At 40.7% G+C, this 21,824-nt stretch overlaps 1 protein-coding gene across 1 annotated transcript in view; it reads left to right on the forward strand.

Annotated features, from left to right (window-relative positions):
* Positions 1–7,673: 7,673 nt before the first annotated feature.
* Positions 7,674–21,824, forward strand: part of plagl2 (pleiomorphic adenoma gene-like 2) — a 40,249-nt gene continuing 26,098 nt past the window's right edge. The window contains exon 1 of the mRNA XM_062392236.1: positions 7,674–7,884. The gene's annotated coding sequence lies outside the window, so the exon portion shown is untranslated. The remainder of the gene's footprint in view (positions 7,885–21,824) is intronic.

A 21,824-nucleotide genomic window follows, 5' to 3' on the forward strand; every position in this document is an offset into this window, starting at 1 on the left:
AATTAATCAGTAGCTAGCACACTTTGTGCATTTAGTTTTAATGTATCTCTGACTCACTGTTGTAAAAATTTCCTTTCCCTTTTTGAATCTATAAGTTCCTCAGACACGAACTCTTAAAGCTGCAGAGTGAGAAGTTTTGCACTAAAGATGCATGAACGTCACTCACGTTTCCTCCTCTCCCCCCTCCTCTTCACCTCTCCCTTCCTCTTGCAACAGGCCTACAACACTGTGCCTGTGGCCTTTTCACAGGAGGGAAAGAAGGCAGTCAACCTCAAACAACCCGCCCCCTGTTGACCTTTCTGTGTTGATACCGACAACCTGCATGGCTTTCAGTTCAACTGAAGGCTGGCATGTTTTTTGTAATCTACCAATTTCAGCACGCAGATACAAAATGCATTTACATCTGAGTTCCTGTTAAATCCTCCTAGTCCACAGGTTTTCTATAAGGGATCTTTAGAAACTAAACAGAGTGCAATGTAAAGCATGTTCTTGAAAAGTATCTTTATTAAATTTATAGAAAAAAATCTGAAATCCCATGTTGAAACAAAAAAACTAACTAAACTGTCCTTCTGTTGACAAAATCCAAATTTTCAGTTTTCTCTCATCAGGATTCCCCTTTTACAGCAGCATGTCGTGTAGATGAAATTATTGTATATAGAACATAATTAAACAAGTTGAAAATAACAAAACACCATTTAAAAAGATCCTATTTTAATTTTTAGTCCTCTTCCTGTGTCGCATCAGAGTGTCTTCCTGAAATGGAAGGGAAGGAATTAATGGAATGAATTTAACTTTGTTTTAGATGTATTTGTGTTTAGATTTGTTAAGACAAAATCATATTTCCACAGAAATGTTTATATTCATTTCAATTTCAGCTGTAACTCTTGAACACAGTGAGCAGTTATCTCAAATAAATAACATTTGGATATGCAGAGAAAAGAGACTAAATCTAGCAGAGCTGAAAATGCCTCTTTTTAACCTCTTCAGTTTCCCCCATAACTCAGTCTAACTCTTTTTTTAGGCCTGTTTTTATGATGGAGCCAAAACCAGAATCTAGCTGAATGAAAAGTTAACGGCAAAAAAAAGCGTTCTGAATGTAGAGGTGTTCAAAAAACTGAACTCTAATCTAACCTCATTCCACCGATTTGCTGCACTGGAATGATGGAAACATTAAACTCCATCACAAACATGGCTTATCCTGCAGGTGCCAAAGATATTCAAATGTAATTTCGCGCTGTATTGCTAACCCATGGAAAAGACTTCAACTAAACTTTAAGTTGATTTCACTAAAACTGTTGAGGCAGTTAATTAAGGATACGATTGATTGTAGCTGTTGCTGCTTTTAATTTGACAAGGATACTGGTTTTATTTGGGTTCTACCTCATCGTGTCCCCAAAGGTTTTAGATAATAAATGATGATGATGACACCCTTTTTTCATTTAAAAAACATCCTCCACTTTGTCTGGGGTGTGCCTCAGCGACGTGGATAAAGACTAACCCTAAAATAGAACTAACACACAAGAACACTAACACATCTATTTAGATTTATTTAGAGTTGATCTAGCCAAAACAAAACTGTTTCAAACAAAGTTTTTCTCTCTGCTAGGTTCCCCTGTAGAAGGATTACATGGATACATGAAAGCAACATGTTTAAACTTTGCTTGTTTAATTTTAACTGTCCGGTAAACAAAAAAAGTTATGTTGAAGGTTTACTCCACTTTTCACCTTGTTTAATTGTGGAGAGAGATTCTAACACAAAAAAGACAAACAGGAAATATTTATTTTGGTTGTAAAGATTGAACTGAATTTGAAAAGTGGGGAAAAAACTCTGGATATTTATAATAAAAATTAATAAGCGAAGTAACACATTTTTCTTAAGCGTAAATACATTTTAAGATGCAGAGATCTATTAATCATCAAAACCATGTTGACAAAGTGCCTGTCTTCATCTCCAGTTCCTTCTCAGCGAGGATCCCCCCCCCCCCGGCAGCTGCCGTGGCCCAGTGACGTGGACGTGTGGCTGGACAGGGCCACTCCGCGTCCCACCCATCCACCTTATCAACCTGCCGCAGAGCACTGGGGCGGGCTGTCTGTGACCTGATACCACACATCCTCACGGGGGAACTCAGTCCCAGCTGAGATAGACCTCCACTCCTCTGTGCTCTACACTCTGAGATTATCACCCACCAGATGCTCCGCAGTTGCATAACACACGCAGGACGTCATCATAGGCTGCATATCTCTCAGTGCAGCACTACAAATGTTGGCATGTGTCTCACCAGGTAGTTGCGTTTCGTGTGACACTTGTGTTTTAAACAGTGATCTCATCGATTTTTAGGGTTTTTCAGACAACTTCACACACTCCAGAGTCGGCTGTGCTGTGCCACTGGGCGTTTAGGCTTGAATTACACCCAAAAAAGTCAAATAAAAAGATTCCTCGGCCTTGTCAGCCCATGAACCCAACAGAATAAATGCAGTCTCACACTGAGAGGCTCATTAAAACACACTGCAGGGCAGCAACCTATTTTGACACAACTGTAATTAAGGAAACGCTCGTGCCTCAGTCCCATGTCTGTACGACTGGAACTCTCTTTGAGTCCACCACCAGCCGCCCCATCCTTTTCTAAGCTGTTTATCGCCCATCTCCACTAATGTAAACCGCCCATCTGCTTTAAACAAAACACATAAAAACACACACATAGTAATTTCCCACCACCAGACACTAAAGGGGAAAACAGGATTGCTGCTTATTTTGGTGGCAGGGAAATACACTCCAGATGTGAACAAATTGTCCCTCTTACTCATTTGCAATTGTGTTCGCTGATGCTGATTTTTGGATCTCTTAGGTATGTGTCGACGGGGATGAGAAGTGTTTGCCAGAACTTTATGGGAGTGTGTATTTTTTTGGGACGCTGAAAAAAAAATATGACTATGAAGCTGATGGTGTTAAAAGAAGAGCCTTAAAGGGAGGGGGGTGTTAAAGGAGAGAGAGCGAGAGAGAGAGAGAGAGAGAGAGAGAGAGAGAGAGAGAGAGAGAGAGAGAGAGATAGAGGAAAATTGGGATGACACCAGAGGAATAGTGGGAGATCTTACTACTGTTAGACCCAGCAGGCATAAGCAGACACAGATGTTTCCACTCAAGCCTGATGAAGGCTTTATTTAAACGAGCCCATTGCTTTCTTCGGTCCTGTCATCATAACTTCTGAGGGGCCGGCTCCCTCGTCCCTTACAGTGCATCTAATCAGGGCTGATTAGGTGTGTGGTGGGCAGAGACATGCAGGGGGGGGCTGCTCCTGCCGCTGTGCTCTCAAGGAGGTTTCTGCACACGCACGGTTCCCTAGCCGGTTCCGAACACATGACAGAGGCAGAAGGGACATCAGGAGAAGAGCAGTGCCACGGCATGGCGTTTAAATAAGACTCTCGATAACAGACATGCAACTGCAATCAACTCCCATGTGGTCGCAGCAACCACACTGTCATCTGAATAAATAAACTGGGGCATAATAAAAGAAGTCTCCCTCGCCACGCCTCATCCATCTTCCACCGTCTGTTTCTCTCCCTCGTTGCGTCCTCGTCCTCCTCTGTTTGCTTTGCAGCATCCTCACATGAGAAGCTGCTGCTGGAGGAAAGCCACTTTAAAAACAGAGCACCAGACTGTAGCTGGTCTGAAGAGAGAGGAGTTCTCGGAAATACATCACTTTGGTATTTCTTACATATTGATTCTCAGACCAATCATTCATGTTAGACATTCATATGTCTCTGTGGAATTAATGACACTGTAATATAACACCACCACATCTTCTTTGTGGACTGAACGGAGACAATGGGCAGCTTCTATACATTTTTAAACCTCTTACTATGGAAAATATGTGACATATTTTCACTTCCTTTGAAGGCATACATTTTTACAGACAAAATAAGGATCTTTATTTGTTTTTGTTAAGATTCAGAAACGTTATGATTTGCTTTCCTTCATGTCAATTTCAACAAGTCAAAGACAGAGGAGATTAAGTAGCTTTAGTTCTCAACTGATTCTTGAATCAAAAAGAGTTTAAGTGTTATAATCTGTGTTGAATTTATTAACCCTGTAATTCTACAAGAAAATCAGTCAGATGGGCATCAGTTCGAAACAAATATTTTAGTTTGTCTGTTAATACAATGTATAAAGACTCATATTTGGATGTAAATGGTTAGTTTCTCAACAGCGTCATCATGACATAATTTTTAATATTTCATTCTTAGCCTACTATTTACTTCGGACAACTCTGTAGTTTAATTATGAGTAGTTATTTTATTGTTGTAATAATAAGTTCTTTAGAACACTAAGAATGTGCCTTTGCATGTGCAAATCAGATTTTGTTATTTTTTAAAATATATAGAGGTTATTTGTAAGGAAATAATTAAAACCCTATTCATAAAACCATGCTATTCAATTCTTTGATTATTATTATTTTGGGGTCAATGACAAATTAAACTTCTAAAATGTGCTTAAACTTTTTTAAACGGCTTGAATTCATTTGTAATAACAATTTCAACTTCACCACTCAAAAAAGGCCAGCTGGTGCAACCAAATATATATACATATAAATATACATATAAAGATATATATATATTTAAATGTATTTTGTTACAATTTATTTCAGGGGAAATCTTTGGCAAGTTTCCCTTAGAGTGTCAACACCGCCTAACAAACTATTACTTTGTGGCTGTGTTTTGGATTTACTCTAATTTAGGGTTTGTACATTCTATTGACAGGTATCCAGCATTCAAATTTACATTTAAAGTTGAAAAAAGGATAACACGAATACAAACGATTAATACGTTCATTACAGTCACTATTTACATTACTTTATCAACCATTTGTTTACTTTAACCTATTACTCAGTCCTTGAAATTAATATTTGACATGTTTTTTTATCACCAGTTGTGCCACCTGTCAACTTATGAGAAAAATCTTAAATAATAGCATTTTTTTCAAAAAGAGTTTCTATTTCATTTTATTTTAGAGCAAAACTTTATTCATAATTAAATGTAGTTAATTTATAGCCTTATTTTAATCAGACTGCCTCGATCAAATTAATATTTGCTCCAAGAAAAGGCAAAATAAAGGAACTTTTTGAGGAGTGATTAAAAGCTTAAAGACTCTCTTCCTGTGATTTTTGATCTACAGCACGTTGGATTTGGATCCTTGTTTTTCAGCTGCTGGATGTCATGGCCTCGCACAGACTCCTTTAAGGCCGGGCAGCGGAGGAGTGGAGCCGCGGTGTGTCCCTCCAGATGTTGGAGCTCACACAGGTTCATCCAGTGTGACCGGTGTCAGTGATGCAGGGAGCTGGACCTGCCGCCGCGGGCTCACTGACAGCTGCAGGTCCAGGTGAAGTCAGCTGAGGTGTCACAGGAAACACCCCCCAACTCCCCCCCAGGACCCTCCCTCCACCAACGACAGGAGCTCCCCCCCTTCACCTCTCTCTTCTCTGTATGGGACGCATCAACAAACCATCGATGCTTTCAAGTTCGGTCGGAAATGTGGAAACACCGAGGGCGCAAATGGTTAAAAAACAAAACATGAATAGTATAACTGGAGTTTTTTCACGTTAATTGTAGGCTAGTGTGGTTTTTATTATTTATTGCTGCAGTTAGTAGGTAAAGCGTATTTTTGGGGATATTGTTTTTTTATTCAACAATTTAATTAAAACACCAACCACTAGCTCTCCTAAAACAGGGGCTCTCAAAATGGGTCCAGGGACCCCTGAAAGGTCTTGAGGGAAGAATTTATTTTCACAATAATTTAATTTAATAATTTAAGTAACAAATTGACCTACTATGGTCATGAATCCCATATCCTTCCTGAAATAAAAAATCTAAAAGTGTTTAACATTTGGGGTCCGTGGTCAATGAGTTTAGTGGTCCTTGACGTGCAAAAGTATGAGACCCACCGTGCTAAAACATGTATTAGGCTTTATGTTTCATAAGCAAGTTATCAATTGACTAAATAATTCAGCAAGGATAAAAATGAACCCCGCCTCGTTTAAAATGCTTTAACATAAATGCACAGACAGGTGTTTTTCCTCTGTAAGTGCAAAACGTGAGGCGGCGGGCTGCACTTGAATGCAGCATTAGTGAAGAGTCTTGCTCCCCCACCCCCCTCACTCTCTCACCATGCACAAACACACTCACCCTGCGGCCCTGCTGCAAGCCTGCATGTGGAGGGGTGGGGGGCGTTTAGGGTGATGAGGAAGCGAGTTGATGTGCCCTGGAAGTACTTCTTCCTCCCGCCCCCCACCCTTAGGAAAGAAAATAACAATAACACAAGGTGGGAGAGAAACGGGACCCACCACCAGCAGCAACACGTGGGGGCGAGCCGCCACATTCCTGCTGATGGGTTGGAAGTGTTCTTCCTCTGCGCTTTTACATTTATTAACCAATAAGTCATATTGAATGGCAACGCGCCTGATATATACACATGTTTAAAAAATATTTATTTAGCTCATAGACATTTTAAACGATTTATTTTCCGATTAAAATAAAAAAATATAATGGAAGAAAAATTAGAATGTGTGTCAAAACCCTACTACCTATATAGAGACTTTTGTATTATACATCGTGTATTCCCTGTAAACTACATATTGTTGACCTAAGTGTGTTTTTCACACTTTTCCGTTGTGAAAAATCGTGTGAAGAAGCTGAGGTGACTCATTCATTCGAATTCACTGATTTCTTTCTGCGAGTGGGATTTTCTCTTCTTCAACTTCATTAAAACCGGCTCGTCCCCAGGGATGAAACAAACGCACCTCTCACATCTCATGGATGTTTGTGTGAGGCTGACATGTCAGGACTGAAGCGGATTTATCTTCTTTTCACCTTTAAAAGGATGACAGAAGAATTAATACAAGTTTCCACAACCTTTCTATCTATCTAGCTATCTATCTGTCTATCTATCTATCTATCTATCTATCTATCTATCTATCTATCTATCTATCTATCTATCTATCTATCTATCTATCTATCTATCTATCTGTCTGTCTGTCTGTCTGTCTGTCTATCTATCTATCTATCTATCTATCTATCTATCTATCTATTATCTATCTATCTATCTATCTATCTATCTATCTATCTATCTATCTATCTATCTATCTATCTATCTATCTATCTATCTATCTATCTATCTATAATGATGATATAAATGGATCACTGTAAAATAAGAGACGAGGAAACAACAATAGCAACCAATAACTACAGATGATAGGATAAGGCATGTTTACCAAAATAGTGCAAGAATTAAAAAAAATGTATTCTAATTTTGATTTCCTTATATTAAACAAATGTAATAGTTCTCAAGAGAGAAACATAAACTGAAATCATCAAAAATATTTAATGGAATTATATACATGTGGCTATAAGCAACAAGAGGAAATCCATTAAAATGTTGTACAACTTACCGAACACAGCGGTTGTGTATGATTATGTCTAAAGATATCATTTTCACAAGATGAATGTGTGCAACATATACGCAGGTGTGTGTTTATACATGTATGAAGTGGATCTTGTGAACTGGGAGGACTGATGAACCAGTACACGGTCCCTGCCTGAAAAAAAAAAAAAAAAGTTTGTGAAAGTGGCCTGACGTCACACTCCCACAATGCTTACCGCCCCATAACTCTGCTGCAGCCTGAGGAGCCAGGCGCACTCTCAGGCCCGAATAGCGACTAATAACCGGAGGAGCGAGAAATCGGTGAAAGTCATCGCAGATCGGATCGAGCGGAGCAGGGAGCGGGGAGCGGCGGCGGCGGCTCTCCCACGGCGGGTTTCGTGCTCCGGTGCGGGGGATGGAAGTTTCCCGGGGCTCCATGTGAGGTTGACTAATGCGGTGCTGGAAACTTTTCGGTGGGTTAACTGCTCGCTTTTTTTTCTCCCTCTCTCTCCTCTGCATAATGCGACTGCACGTCCTGATGCGTGTGCACGAGTCTTTGAAACCAATTTACGAGCTTTGTATCGACTCCCAGCTCGCGCACAATGACACATCGACGTGCGCGACACTTGAATTGTTGTGAATGTGTTGTTACTGTCGCGCGATCCAACTTTGGGTAATTTCTGCTGTTTTTTTGTTGTTGCGGCAGCCTGGGAAGGATCTGGACATTTAATATTGAATTACGCCTCCTCTGCTGCTCGGGACCCTTCTCCACCTCTTCTTCGCTTTTTATTTTGGTTTGGTCGATAAATGTGCCGCTCGTGAGAAGTGGATCTTGACGGCTGATGTTCTTTGCGACTTTTCGGCGATCCGGTGAGTTTTTGGTGCGATCTCCTCTCCGGGCATTGGTCCGTTGTGGCACGCCGGAGGAGAGGGCGGCTCTGGGGACGTCCCATGCTGTTAGTGTTGTTGTGCCACAGCAGAAAACTCTGATAAAAGTCGGATCGATCCGTGTTGTGCCACTCGGTGTCGTGCATCCTGTAGTCGGGAGGGCTGCGGGTGAAATTCAACTGAAGCTGTGCAGCCATGGTCGGTGGCTGCATGTACATGGCTGTGTTTGGCCTTTTCACTGGGTTATTTACATGGCCTGTGTCATGTTTATGGCTGATCGGATGTTGTGTGTCTCTTGGCTGCAAGTGTGTGTGTGTGTGTGTGTGTGTGTGTGTGAGTGTGTGTGTTTCTCCTTGGAAGCGGGTAAATAACAAGACCCCAGCAGAAAGGGGGCCAGGGGTCACAATGTGGGGGTTCGGTTTATGCACTTGTTATTGATAGCGGACTTCTTCTCTTCACACATTTGTTTTCAATCAGGAGTGTGGAAATAAGAGAGAAAGAGCAGTGATCTGAAGTGACAGAAAAGCAGCCAGACACTGCTTCAGTTGGAGTTTACGTTGACTGTTGTTTTTCTAAGCTTTCTCTATAACATGCATGTGGTATTTAGGTGTTATTGTTACTCCACTGACATTGTATAATTGTTTTCATTACGTCAGTTGTCGGCTCTAAGCTATCAGCAGACTTCCTGTGGTTGTACAGGAGTTAAACATGTGGTCTTACTGCACCCTATCAAATCTTCAACTTTGTTTATTGTTAAGTCCATAAAGCTTGAAAAAATAACTTTATTTAAAGGGCACTTTTCAACACAAAGTACAAAGTGGTGCACAACAAGAGAGGAAATAGTTAAAATACAGAAGTAATAATAATAATAATAATAATAATAATAATAATAATAATAATAATAATAATAATAGAAAGAAACCAAAAATTAAAACCTGGCCACCAAAGTAAATCTTGGTTAATACCTGCAGAAAAAATACATTTTCTTTTTCCTTAGAGCAAAGTTGAGGCCTTCAGGTATCTGTTTTTTCTGACCAACAACTCCCAAAAGTTGATTTACCATCGCATAGCAAAGACAAACCGACAGAGTCATAGGTTAACAAATTAAATAGCTACAGATTTAGTTGTTCATTGTCTATTTGATTAATTAGCTAGTTGTGTCACCTCTAGGTTTGACCTGCAATGGTGTGCCAGGTTTCTTCATAGTACGAATAACCTATAACAGCAACATTAACGTGAACCTATCATTTCACTGACAGACACCACAGAATGTTAAAAAAAATGAATGCTCGACAAAGAGAATGATGTGCTATCGATGTGTGTAGGCCGGGATAAGTCAGTAATGTAGTGGTGAATAAATAAGAAAAGAGGTTAATTATGACCTAAAGGCTGCAACACTAATAAAGTGCCTGCTTTTATATTTCACTTAAAACCCCAAAGTTCGTCAACACCTAAAAAGGATCAATGTCAAAGTTGCAGATCGATGGGGTCTGGTGAAGTGTGACTTTAGGGCGAGTCTTCCCTCCGCCTCACCCCTGCAGGCGACCACCACACAATTTCTGCTGCAGCATTTGTTTTGTGTGTTCCCATCAAGGCCTCCAGCTACATAATAAGGAAATGGAAGTGAGTTTGTCATGAGACAATGCCTTTGTTGCTGCGAGTTGAAGTGCAAGTCGAGACCCATGTGTTGATGTTTGCCACCCTCTCGCCGGAACAGCCCTGCTAGCTTTGGATCCGCTGCACGGACATTAGCAGTTTTAGTTCCCTCCGGAGACCCCAAACATTTAGAGAGCATCAGAAAAGGCTGGTGACATGTTAGTGCACCTGTTTTATTTTTAGACGCAGGGACCGAGGTGCAAAGCCCGGGAAGAGTTCCATCAAACTTTAAAAGATCAGAGGTGAATTTGTGAATGACAGAAAATGTCATTCATACCTTCATAAGGTATTCATAAGAAAATGGAGCAAACACTAATGTTCAGGACTATAATTTTGAACATTTCATTTTCATGTAGTGCAAAAACCTCAATGCAACTTTGTTTTCGCAGCCATAAACTCCTGATGATTTATGCGTGTGCTCCTGCTGCCCGAGCATTCTTAGCTGCTCTTCTCTCCAAAATAGTTTGCGCCACGGTCCCAGAGCCAGCTTCTTCTCATTAACTTCCATGCATTGCCTTCCATTACTTCCATGCCCCTGTGGTCGGAGGCAGCACGTTTCATGTTTGCCTTTGTGATTGAGTGAATGTGTTTTGCCTGTGAGAGCTCGCACACATGGCTGTTTTTGAGACGGTATATGAGTGTGTGTGTGTGTGTGTGTGTGTGTGCCTGAGAGAGAGAGAGAGAGAGAGAGAGAGAGAGAGAGAGAGAGAGAGAGAGAGAGAGATGTTTTTGAGCTAGAGGGAGGTCTTCTTCTATGAATAAAATCCCCCACAATTCCTTGCACCTCTGTAGGCAGCGACAGCGGTGGCAGTGGCAGCAGAGGCGGTGGCGGCGGCAGCGGCAACAGCAGGCTGATTTCCATGAGAAAAGAGCATCAGTTGGGTTAATGGGAGGGACAGCCCTCCGAGGGGGACAAATGGTAGTTAATAACCAGGGAAGAATCGGAAAAGCTCTGATCCCTTTCTTTGTACTTCTTCACCTTCCAGAGGCAGGGATGGAGAAGGGTGGGTGGGGGTGCTGAGGAGATGGGTGAGGGAGCAGGGGACACTGGGTTCATGCTAGAATGGATGTTGTTCGCTAAAGGGCTGTTAGGAGATTGTACTATTTGTTATTTTCTCAAGACAGCGGGAGGGGGGGGGGGGCAAGCTGAGAACCTGAACGGAGTACGGGGCAACGCCGAAGCAGTGTATGTGCGTGCGGTTATAGTTTGTGTATCTGAGAGCTTTCTGTGTACTCACATTGACACTGGGGTGTTAACACACATGTGTGTTCAGTGTCATGTGACAAGCAGGGAAAAAGCTATTTATTTGTAATATTTGAGGTCTCACACACAGTGGCTGCTGGTCATTCAGGTCAGTGGGAGAGGAGGATGGCTGGAGAGGAGGAGAGAAGGGACGAGGATGAGAGGAATGCTGGAAGCCAGGGATGCAGCAACAGACAGGGAGAAAGTTACAACCCGAGGGAGAGAAATGAATTTCATGTGAGAAATGCTTTAGCTGTTTGAGGAGCTCACTTTCATTATTATCTGTACAAAGTCCTAAATACTGGCCCTGAATGTCCATCCAGATTCATAGTTCTTTATTTTTTATTATTTATTCTTTTATCAGATATTTTCCATGAAAATGTATATAGTATATATAGCATTACCCATTTGTATTCCCTCATAGCTGATGCATCAAGTTGGGTTCTCTCCCCTGTTTGTTTCCTTTTTGTTGTGTTTTATCCTTACAATTCTTATTTCAAGTTCTTGCAACCGTTTCAAACGTAGTGTATATAAGATTAAATAGAACTGATGTGTAATTAATGTAGTAGCTATTTTATTGGTCTTTTTTACACAATGTAGAAAAAGAGTGTGTCACCATAGACTGTGAAAGTGAGACTATGTATCCTCTAAGAAACCACTCACTTCAGTCCATGCAGGGGATTTGCTGCTACAGACCTACATGGTCTGGTATGAACACTATAGCTTTTTACGGGGGCTCATGTTTGTCACATTAGCAAACTTTAGATTTGTATTGTTATGTTCCCAATCTGTCTTTACAGAGTCTGTGACTCATAACTCTTCTGTACCTGTGATGCTGTTACACCATGTTCAAAATGTAGCACTGTTCCAATAGTGGCAGACTAAAAACAGAAGTTGACTGCCAGTAAAACCCATTTCCCACTTCAACACACTCAGGAGTTTTGCTGCTAAAGCTCAAACTTTGATTTGAGCACAAGCTTATCAAAGCTAACTTTAGAAAATAGTATTAAAAGATATAGAATTTAGAATAGACGTAAATAGATATGGCTGTAAAACACCTTTGAGCAAACACAACAGGATCGGCCACCTTTGTAATTGATTATCTATGTTGTGTTCTACGCTGGTAGCTGAGGTTAATGCTGTTTTTTGTCTTTTGGAAGGGGGTCATGTGATAGGGGCCTTACGTAGCAGCGAAGGCTACATTGTGACCAAAAAGATGCAATCAGCAAGCGCTTGTCTATGTCATCAGTTCCAAACATCTCTCTTTTTCTGCCCACGGCCATCAAGCAGTCTCTGGTTCACCAGCATTTCTAAACTTCTCCATTTTAGCAGCTCTAAAGTTTTTGCAGTAGTGTGGAGGTCAGTTGTATCCATAGCAGAGTTGATGCGTTTTGGAATGAAACATAATAATGAGGATGTAGCCCTAGATAGAAATTGCTATGTAAAATGTGTCACTGTGTTAACATGTTGATTTTTAGAAGGTTGAGAATCTGGTTGTGGCGACTGAAAAGTTAGTTTGACCAGATAATCTGAACTCAAGGTCTACTTACTCTACTACCTTTTTGAACGGCACATAGTGGTCTTCTCACGGAAATAGAATTTGGATGAATTTGTACTTGCTGCTAAAGCAGCTAGATGCAGGTTTCTATCCTTGATCTGGAAATCATCTTCTGATATTCAATGTTTTTGTATCCCTGTTTCGTTTTAAATTATTATGGGATTTTTTATTTTAGGATAAAAATGTGCTGGGTGCACAAAACATCATCCTTTCCCCCGTTTTTACAGTAAATGGCGCACTTTATATACATTTACTACTTACAGTTGGCAGCAGTGACAGAGAGAAGAATGATGCTTTACTGTGTAATAGACTGATTGAAAACAGACATACAAATGTTCATTGTAGCACACACACACACACACAAACACACACACACACACAGATATTTACAAGGCTTATTTAAGTAAAAAATAACCTTCACATTTTAACTTGTATTATGCATAAGCACAGTAATATTACTGGCACACATGCTCTCATATACCCACAGTGTGGCAGAGGGTTCCTGGACCAGCACACATTCTGACGGCTCGTGCAGTATGCCGGTCAGAAATAGTAAGAGGATGCTAGATGCTTGAACCACATAATGCCACTTTAGCTTGTGGATCTTTTTTCTAGGAAGAGAGCGGCAGCTGTGGCTTTTCAGAACCTAGCTCCATCCATCAACCGGCACCCATGATTTACACCAAACACACGCACGCACATGCACACACACACACGCACACACCCTCTTTCCTTTCCCTCTTTTCCCTTCCCCGTTCCCTCCCTGCTTTGTCCTTTTCCATGTATCTTAATTTCTCTCCTTTTCTTTTTTCTTCATCCCCTTTTCTTTCTCATACTCCGTCTCCCCATCCCTCTCTGTTTTGCCCTTCATCCATCCTTCTCTCCCAAACTGAGTTTACAGCCCCCAGGCCACTTCCGCCAGGCTGTCTGCAACAGATTTATTAATAGGCCTTTCTCTCTCTGCAGTAAACACAGCGTCGGTGTTGGGGGGGTCGTCTCTCAGACACTGATAGACTTGTACTTAAACTTAAGCACTGACTGACTGACTTGGGAAGAAAGCGCAGCCTGCAGGTTTCAGAGTTGATCCACTGCAGATTAGGTCAAAGAGGGAGAATGGGAAATAAACATAAGTAGGAAGATGAAGTGAATTGCAGTAAAAGAGCCAAATACATTTGTGGTATTTTCCTGTTTACATTTTCAGGGAAAAGTTTGGTGAGGTGAAAAGACAAGTGGTAGAATTGTGGTGTATTTCAAACGTGCTGCGTGCACCTCAGCTTGCTTATCCACTGTTACATGCTTACTTTAAGGGACTTGATAAAGCAGTCGCACCGCAAGGTCCAGGTCATTCCTGACCCTGGAAACAGCAGTTGACTAAACAGGTCGCATTTCACGAAGCCCTGACCCCCTTTAGTTACTGATGCTACAACTGTCAACTGTCTGTTCTTACAGTTCACTTTGGGACCAGAGGCAGATTTTCCAATCTAAAGTGTTATATTTGGGAGCCAAAAGCAGGCGTGTGATTTCCAGCCAGACACTTTTGACCACAATGTAGACTGTCAATAGCAGAGTTTAGCAGCTGTAGAATTAATCTGACTTGGCTCCCTACCTCCTGGTTGATCTTCTGCTGAAAATGTGAACCTTGTAAAAATGTCTTAAACTTAAACTTTCAGAAGATTTAATTAGTTTTGTACTAAAACCGTACCCAAGAAAATCTGGATGTATGTCAGAAATCATCCTTTTATCCCCTTCTCACTATATAGGGAGATAACTATATAGTGAGCTCATCTTTAAAAGAAAAAAACACATGGCGTATTTGCTCTGCACTGGTAACTATACATTATTGTCACAACAGCATCAGCCTGAGGAAAATCCCACAATAAATTCAAACAGGTTGGGCTAAGATGTGCTGCCCTGCTCTCGTCTCTTCTCCATTTTTGGTCCCGTCAAGGGCAGTGCGTGATATATATTGCTCGGTTGGTGACCATCGGTTGTACATGACTTTTTACGATGCACCGTGGGATTCAATGACTCCAGTTGTCACTAAAGATTCAGACAACACTGCAAAATGGCCAACTCACGAGGGGAGTCTAGAGTGATTATCAAAGATTTTCACCTTTAATGTTAGTTGGAGAAAAGAGGAAGGATGACGAGTGAGGTTGACAATCATAATATCTGCCAAATCTACCCTAAACTCTGATAGAGTGGCTTCCTGGACTTAGTTTGACACATTAGGTGCTGCACAGTGTATATGCTTCTCTTGAAAGTTGCTTTAACACAAACTGTAGCCCCCCAAAATAATTGAGCGGATATGCTCCTAGGCTTTGGAAGTAATGCTGCATTAGTTTGCTGCTGTCGGTACTGCTTAGTCTTAAAACAACCACACCACCCACAAGCATTTGATCATGTCTCTCGACAGATCAAGGCAAAACTCCATCTGTTGATGAAGTTTGTGCAATTTCAACAAAAGCTCCAGATTCCCAAATAGATGTATTTTGTGAGAATATTCAGAAATTACTTTTTCAAGGTGGAGTGAATGTTCAGGCTCTGCCTGAGTATAAGTTATAAATTCAAGATGCATGTAAAAGAGGATACGTTTGTAGACTTCAGAGACATATCTTCACTCAGCACCTTTATTTAGATCATATCTTGTTCTCTTCCCTAAATTGGGATTTTTGTCCCCAATACAGGCGCATGTTGGTAAAATGAAAACACTTTGAGATGAAGTGACTATCAGAGCTGTGCTGAATTGGCCATTTAAGTAGCGCTGGAGTTTTACCGGACCAATGAAACATGACCTAACTCTGTGCTGGCCTGTCATCATGCAGGATTGAGTGCTTGGAGAAAAACATACTCCTTGACTGATCTACTGATGTCCTCATGGTTATTACAGATGGAGCGCAGCGTTTAATGGGCTCTTCTTACCACTGCATGCGTTGCTTGCCTGATGGATCTGCCCAGAGAATCAGCTCAGAGTTTAGCTGCATCATGTTTGTGGAGATTGGTGTTGCATTGTGGGGAATTTTGTTATCAAACCATTTTATTGTGGCCAAAAAATATTGTTTATGACAGTGATGGGCTTTATGTAAGGTAACTGCAAAGACAGATGCTTCTTACTTTAGAAAAACAAGAGTGTTGTTTTATGCTTTTGCATGAAGGTGTCATATAAACCATTCAAATTTATTTTGTTGAGTTTTTATTTATTTAAAGTAGTGGGCAACTGTTGGGAAAGTTTGTTTTTAAATATTAAATTAAGCAGATTGAGCAGCAAGTAAATATAGTTAAATTAAATCTGTAGGTTTAGTTTAATAATTCAGTTACTTCCCTATAATACAGAACTCCTTTGGGTTTTATAATTGTATTTCTTTTTTTTATATATTTATACTATTTTCTGTTAGAGCCAGTTCCACAGTCAGCCCATCTGGGGCCTGTGTCACAGCAGAGAATGACTTTGACTGGCTCACGGGCAGAGCGACCATCAGGCTGGAATGATTGTTTTCGTTAACAATTAATTTGCTGATTATTTTAGAAATGAATCTGTTAGACATTGGCCCTTTAAAATGTCAGAAAATGTTAAAAAAGTGTTTGCAGGGCCGGGGCTGACATATTCAAACTGCTGGTGTTGAACAAAGAACAGTTCAAACACAAAGATATTCTCCTGACTATCATTAAAGTTAAGCAGCTGTAACCACCTGATGAATTTATTTGTCTAAATTATTGCTTATTAATTTTCTGTTTTCGACTTAGATCAAATAATGTAGCTGAGATGTAATAATTATTTTAGGGCTGAAAAAAGAAAATCATTGATTGACATAGACAATTCAGGAAATAGATTTCAGGAAATACCAATCCCTTTGCCTTAGCTTGTCAAATTTTGACATGATTTTTGACATTGCCTATAATACTTCATCACAGAGGTTTCCTTGTTTGAAACGAAAATAGGTTTATTTTGAAATAATTTTTGATATTTTCTATACTATATAGTTAATAAAAAAACTCCAGAAGATGAATCCTTATCAAAAATAGCCTTTTGTGAAATAATTAGCACCTATTGTCATCAAGAATGGTTGCCTGACAGAGTGACATATTTTTTCAAACGGTAAATAAATGTAACAAGCATTTGAAACTTGGGATTTTTCCTCTAATGTTAGATTTAGAACAAGAATTGTGTTTACCAAAAGTATCTGTACTCTGAGGCTGCTCATATCAAACACAGACTGAGATGCATGTATGAAGTGACGCAGAAACTCCACTGTTAATCTCATCTGTTGCTTTTAATTTAAAGTCTTTTAAATCCCTTCATGTAGCTACAGAAACTTATCCAGATTTAGCTCATTTTTAGATCTTCTTTGGTTGTGTTGGTATTTTTCTCTCTGGAAGCGATTTGCGTGACAAATCACAAATTAAAAACTGGGTTAAAAAAAGATTTAAACACTGAGCCCTATAAAATATAATTGTTTTCACAATCATCCCTTTTCCTGTTATCATCCATTATTGTGCTCGGCTGCGATCGGAGCCACAGTGGAAGTGTTGTGGTGCTCTGGTATCATGCGCTGTAGCCGAGGAATGCACCACTACTAGACAGTCTAGTATGTACATGCAGAGAAAGGACTGATGCATGCATGTTGAGGTTCAACATGTGACTCAGCACAGAGTTATGTGTGTGTCTGTGTGTGTGTGTGTGTGTGTGTTTCCGGAACAGTAATATCTGGAATATTGTATCCAGCACAGTCTAGAGATACCCGTTTGTGAGTCAGTGAGTGACTGAAACCTGATCTGTGCGGAGAGAGAGCGCTAACTCCTGACTCACTCCCTCACTCCCTCACTCCCTCACTCCCTCACTCCCTCACTCCCTCACTCCCTCTCTCCCTCACATATGGTTACAGTAGAAGTGACAGATGATTGTGCTGCCCCTGATTGGTACTCAGGAGCCAGTGAGCAGGGAGCAGATGGGAGAAAGTGGAAGAAAGCAGAATGTTGCCACAGTGTCTGATGACACATCCCCTCTTCCTTCCTCTGAAGTGATTTTTAATAGCGCCTCCACCGTCCCACCCTGCTCAACAATTCCCTATACTCACCAAATAATGCCAAGCAAAACCTCTAACTCCCTCGCTAGACAAAAGAACATTACTCGCAGCTGGAGTGTTTGCTGACTGAAATGCAGAAGGGAGATGAGGAGTGCATTCCAATATTTGAGCATGAAGGAAATAATGAGATGACTGATTTTAGATTATTGATTGATTCCCTTGTTGAGATTGGTGGTTAAGACTATTGTGATAATAGTTTAAATATAGAGAGGAGCATGGTTGACATTTGGTCTCTACATGCTAATACTCTGTCAGCACTGTTAAATATTCATGCGTGTCATTACTGCATGCATGCTTGGTTCCTTGTTACAGTCCACTGTAACACTAGTGTAATAGATAAATTACAATAATGAGGATAAATAAATAATCACAAGTGTAAGTCCTTCAATCAGAGTTCATAGGTATTATCAGTGAAAGTGTTATTTCACTACCTGCAATGATCACACAAGTTAAAATACCATATCAATGTCAATTGTTTTTGCTACTGAACGTAATGAATATATACAAAACATTTAGTTTGATGCTTTACTGCTGCCTTTTATTGATTGAAATTACAAAAATGTTATCATGTTTTGCACTGTAAATTAAATTCTCATTATTTGTCCGTCTTATTTTCTATTTTAGTTTATTTTTACTCTGTTTTCATGACGGTAATAACAGTGTGTAACTGTAACTGAATGTCTGTTTATATGTGTTTCTTTAATGCTTTGTTTCAATGCTTTTTAAGTTTGGGGTAAAAAGATGAAGTAAAACAATAATCTTGTTCTTACATCTGTATGACGAGTTACAATTTCACGCTGCTCTGTCCCTCCGTCATTTACTATTCATTCAGTGTAGGCACAATACTGCTCGGTTAGTGACCATGGATTGCACACACATTTTTTTGTGCAATCCAGTGTGGGATTCTATGAGTCTACTATATATATATATATATATATATATATATATATATATATATATGTATAGATCTAGTAAACCCATTTAATTCTCATTAGAGAGCGCTATAAAATAGCAAACTCAAAAGAATATCAAATACAGTTTCTGACATCCCTGTGTGTGATGAGTGGAAATGCAAATACTCTAAATTGTTATCACTCAATTATGCACTATGAAGCCATGCAGGTTGTTTTACATTACATCAGTAGGAAGTAAACTCTTATTGAGGGTTAAGGGCAGAGGACGTCACACCATGTTAAAGCCCTTATGAGACAAATTGTAATATGTGAATATGGGCTATACAAATACAAGAGAAGAGAAGAGAAGAAGAGTATACAATAGTTATAACTATAGCTGTAAGTGAAGCATTTTTTACTTTGAATTGAATATGAATTTGAATGAATAACAGTATGAAAAAGCTGCAAACACACATGAACAAATCCATACGTATGTTTGAATGAATTTATTTACTAATAATACAGATTTACAAACCAAAGGCACATACCTTATAACTCATGATAACATTCAGGAGAGGATTTATAGTTGACTAACACATTACATTAAACACTTGTATCTCCATATAACTACATTACAGTGTATTATGAATGAGTCACTGAGAGTAAACACAGTCTTCTGGGATCCCTGTTTCACTTTAGGCTACTTCCACATAGAGTACTACTCTGAAACAGAGAAGATTAGAAACGCTGCTGGTCCCTGCTCCTGCGTTTTCGTCTGGACGGGTAGAAATGAAGCTGAAAGAAAACGATGACATCCCCAACCACTTGATTGGGTGTTTCGGTCATGACGTAGCCTTAGCTGATTTGTCAGTCGTCCAACACGGGAACCCCTTCCAGAAGAAAACAAGAGGATTTAGCCTCGACTAGTGTAGAACTCAACTTGAGTAATCAATTGCAAGCGTTAATGACCTTGTTGTCTTTGCTTACAACTGTCGCAAAATTTAATTCTGCATTTTACAAGGATACAACTGTTAAAATGTGTGGGAGAAAAGCTGTAATTCAAACAATCTGCTACATTTCTGCAACTAACAACCAAGTGCTTCCTGTTTACAGCAGCATGTGCTTGCCCCAGTGTACCCGAGTGGTCAAGTGATATACATGGTCAGGCGCCATGCGCCCTTGTGTGGACAGAGATCCTTTAAGTTTGAAAACACTGTCTTCAAATTAATACTTAGTAGTATAGATGTAGCCTCAGTTTTAGTAAGACCACACACGTCTTCCCCTAGTCCTCTTTCACCTGTTCGCTCCTCTGCTTTCCTCCCTCCTCTGACTTGCTTACCAGCCTGCACCCTCCTTCCCCCCCCCTCCCCCGCTGCCTCCCACTCTTACCGCCGTGTTTTGATCAGTTGCGGAGCTGCCCACCCCCCTCCCCTCGCCCCTCCCTCACCGCACATTTCCCCTTCTCCCTCTCTTTTCTCAAGCGTACTTCTCTTTCTCATTATTTCCTTCAAGTATACTCCTTGTTGCCATTCTCCTCTCAGAGCTTTGAATTCCCCCCATTTTTTCTCCTTCACTCTCCCTCTTTTCTTACGCCCCCCCCCCCCCACCCCGCCCCTCCCACTTACCAAATTTAACCCCTCACCCACTCCAATGCATTCCAACAGCTTCGTAAACACACATGCTACCAAACATGTAATGGTACTCAGAGGGACTTCCTCCACTCTCCTCCTCTTTCCTCACATCTCTCCATCCATTCTCTCCCCCTCTTTCTCTCTGCTCTCTCTCTCTGTCTTTCGGCTCCAAGTCTCGGTGAGCAACAACAACAAGTTGGAAAAATGAAAGTGGGGTGACAACTGCGAGTCCCCTCTCTGCGTCCCCTCCAGGGCTAGTGTGAAGTTTTCAGTTTGATTGAAGGCCTCTTTTCTGTGGTGTGCGGTGTGAAAGCTGTCCTAATTGAATGATAAAGTGCCCCGAGATGGAGTCCAGTGAATAGCCAACAATGGCCAGCCTGTGTGTGGTAGAGGGATTTTGGTTCACATCCAGCCTCTGCCTCTCTACTCGGAGAGGGGGCCTATTATAACACTCTCTGCTGGACTCAGTCACGTGACGCTGCCTCGCTCCCTGCTACTCACCCCCATCTCCTCCCCTCCCTGTTTGTCCCTCCCCGCTTCCCTCTCCTGTCTCCCCCGTCCCAGTGTGGCCCGGCCAATCCCGTCACATCGTCAGCCTCCTCTTCACTCGGCCTGTTTGGTTGGATGGTCTCATTTAGACAGCGGGTGACTTTCAGTAGAAGCTATTTGTGTGTGTTTATGTGTGTGTGTGTGTGTGTCTGTGTATTAAGTCAAAGTGAAGATTCCTTCTACTCCTGGTTGAAATTGACAAAGAAAAGTTTTCTTAATTTTCAAAACTCCTGAAAAGCCCTGGTTAAATGAGTTAAATGAACTGTTTTATATTGATATTTTCACAGATTCCAAGTTCAAAATAAGATGTCACCAAATGGTTTTTGATGAGGGCTTGAAGCTTTTTTTTGGGCATTAAGGTCAAATTGTGACCCTTAATAAACTTTATTTACTGAAGGACCACCAAGAGGTTTCCTCTCAGTCAAATGGAAGAAATGAGGCACTGCTGGTCACTGGTTTCATGCATTTTAATATCAAGGACATTTCCTGCACTTGATTTATCACCAAAGACTGACCACTAAATCGTGTTTACTGTTTACATGGGATAGGATTGTACAAGATCAGGTGTTTAGAGCCGCACACACATTTGATCCGAATATATCCGATATTTCTGACACTTCCAGAGTTGCGTACATTTAACAAAAAGATGGAGACACTCACAGAGATTAACATTTGGCTGATGCTGAGTTTACTCCTACAGTTCTGCCAATTTCGGTTGCTGATGACCTGCCAACTGACCCTTTCAAGGTGCGGTTGTTGAATCTTGCTCACATGTTACGTAGGTTTCCCGTTAATCGCACAATCTACATACTAAATGACCACATGATACTCAAAGCAGCCGTCTTGCATACACATAATTAACAGCGATTATATTCTGATCCGTAGGTGATTCAGATGGGCTGCATAGGCTC

Source organism: Platichthys flesus, chromosome 7 (assembly GCF_949316205.1).
Source record: "Platichthys flesus chromosome 7, fPlaFle2.1, whole genome shotgun sequence".
Classification (NCBI taxonomy): domain Eukaryota; kingdom Metazoa; phylum Chordata; class Actinopteri; order Pleuronectiformes; family Pleuronectidae; genus Platichthys; species Platichthys flesus.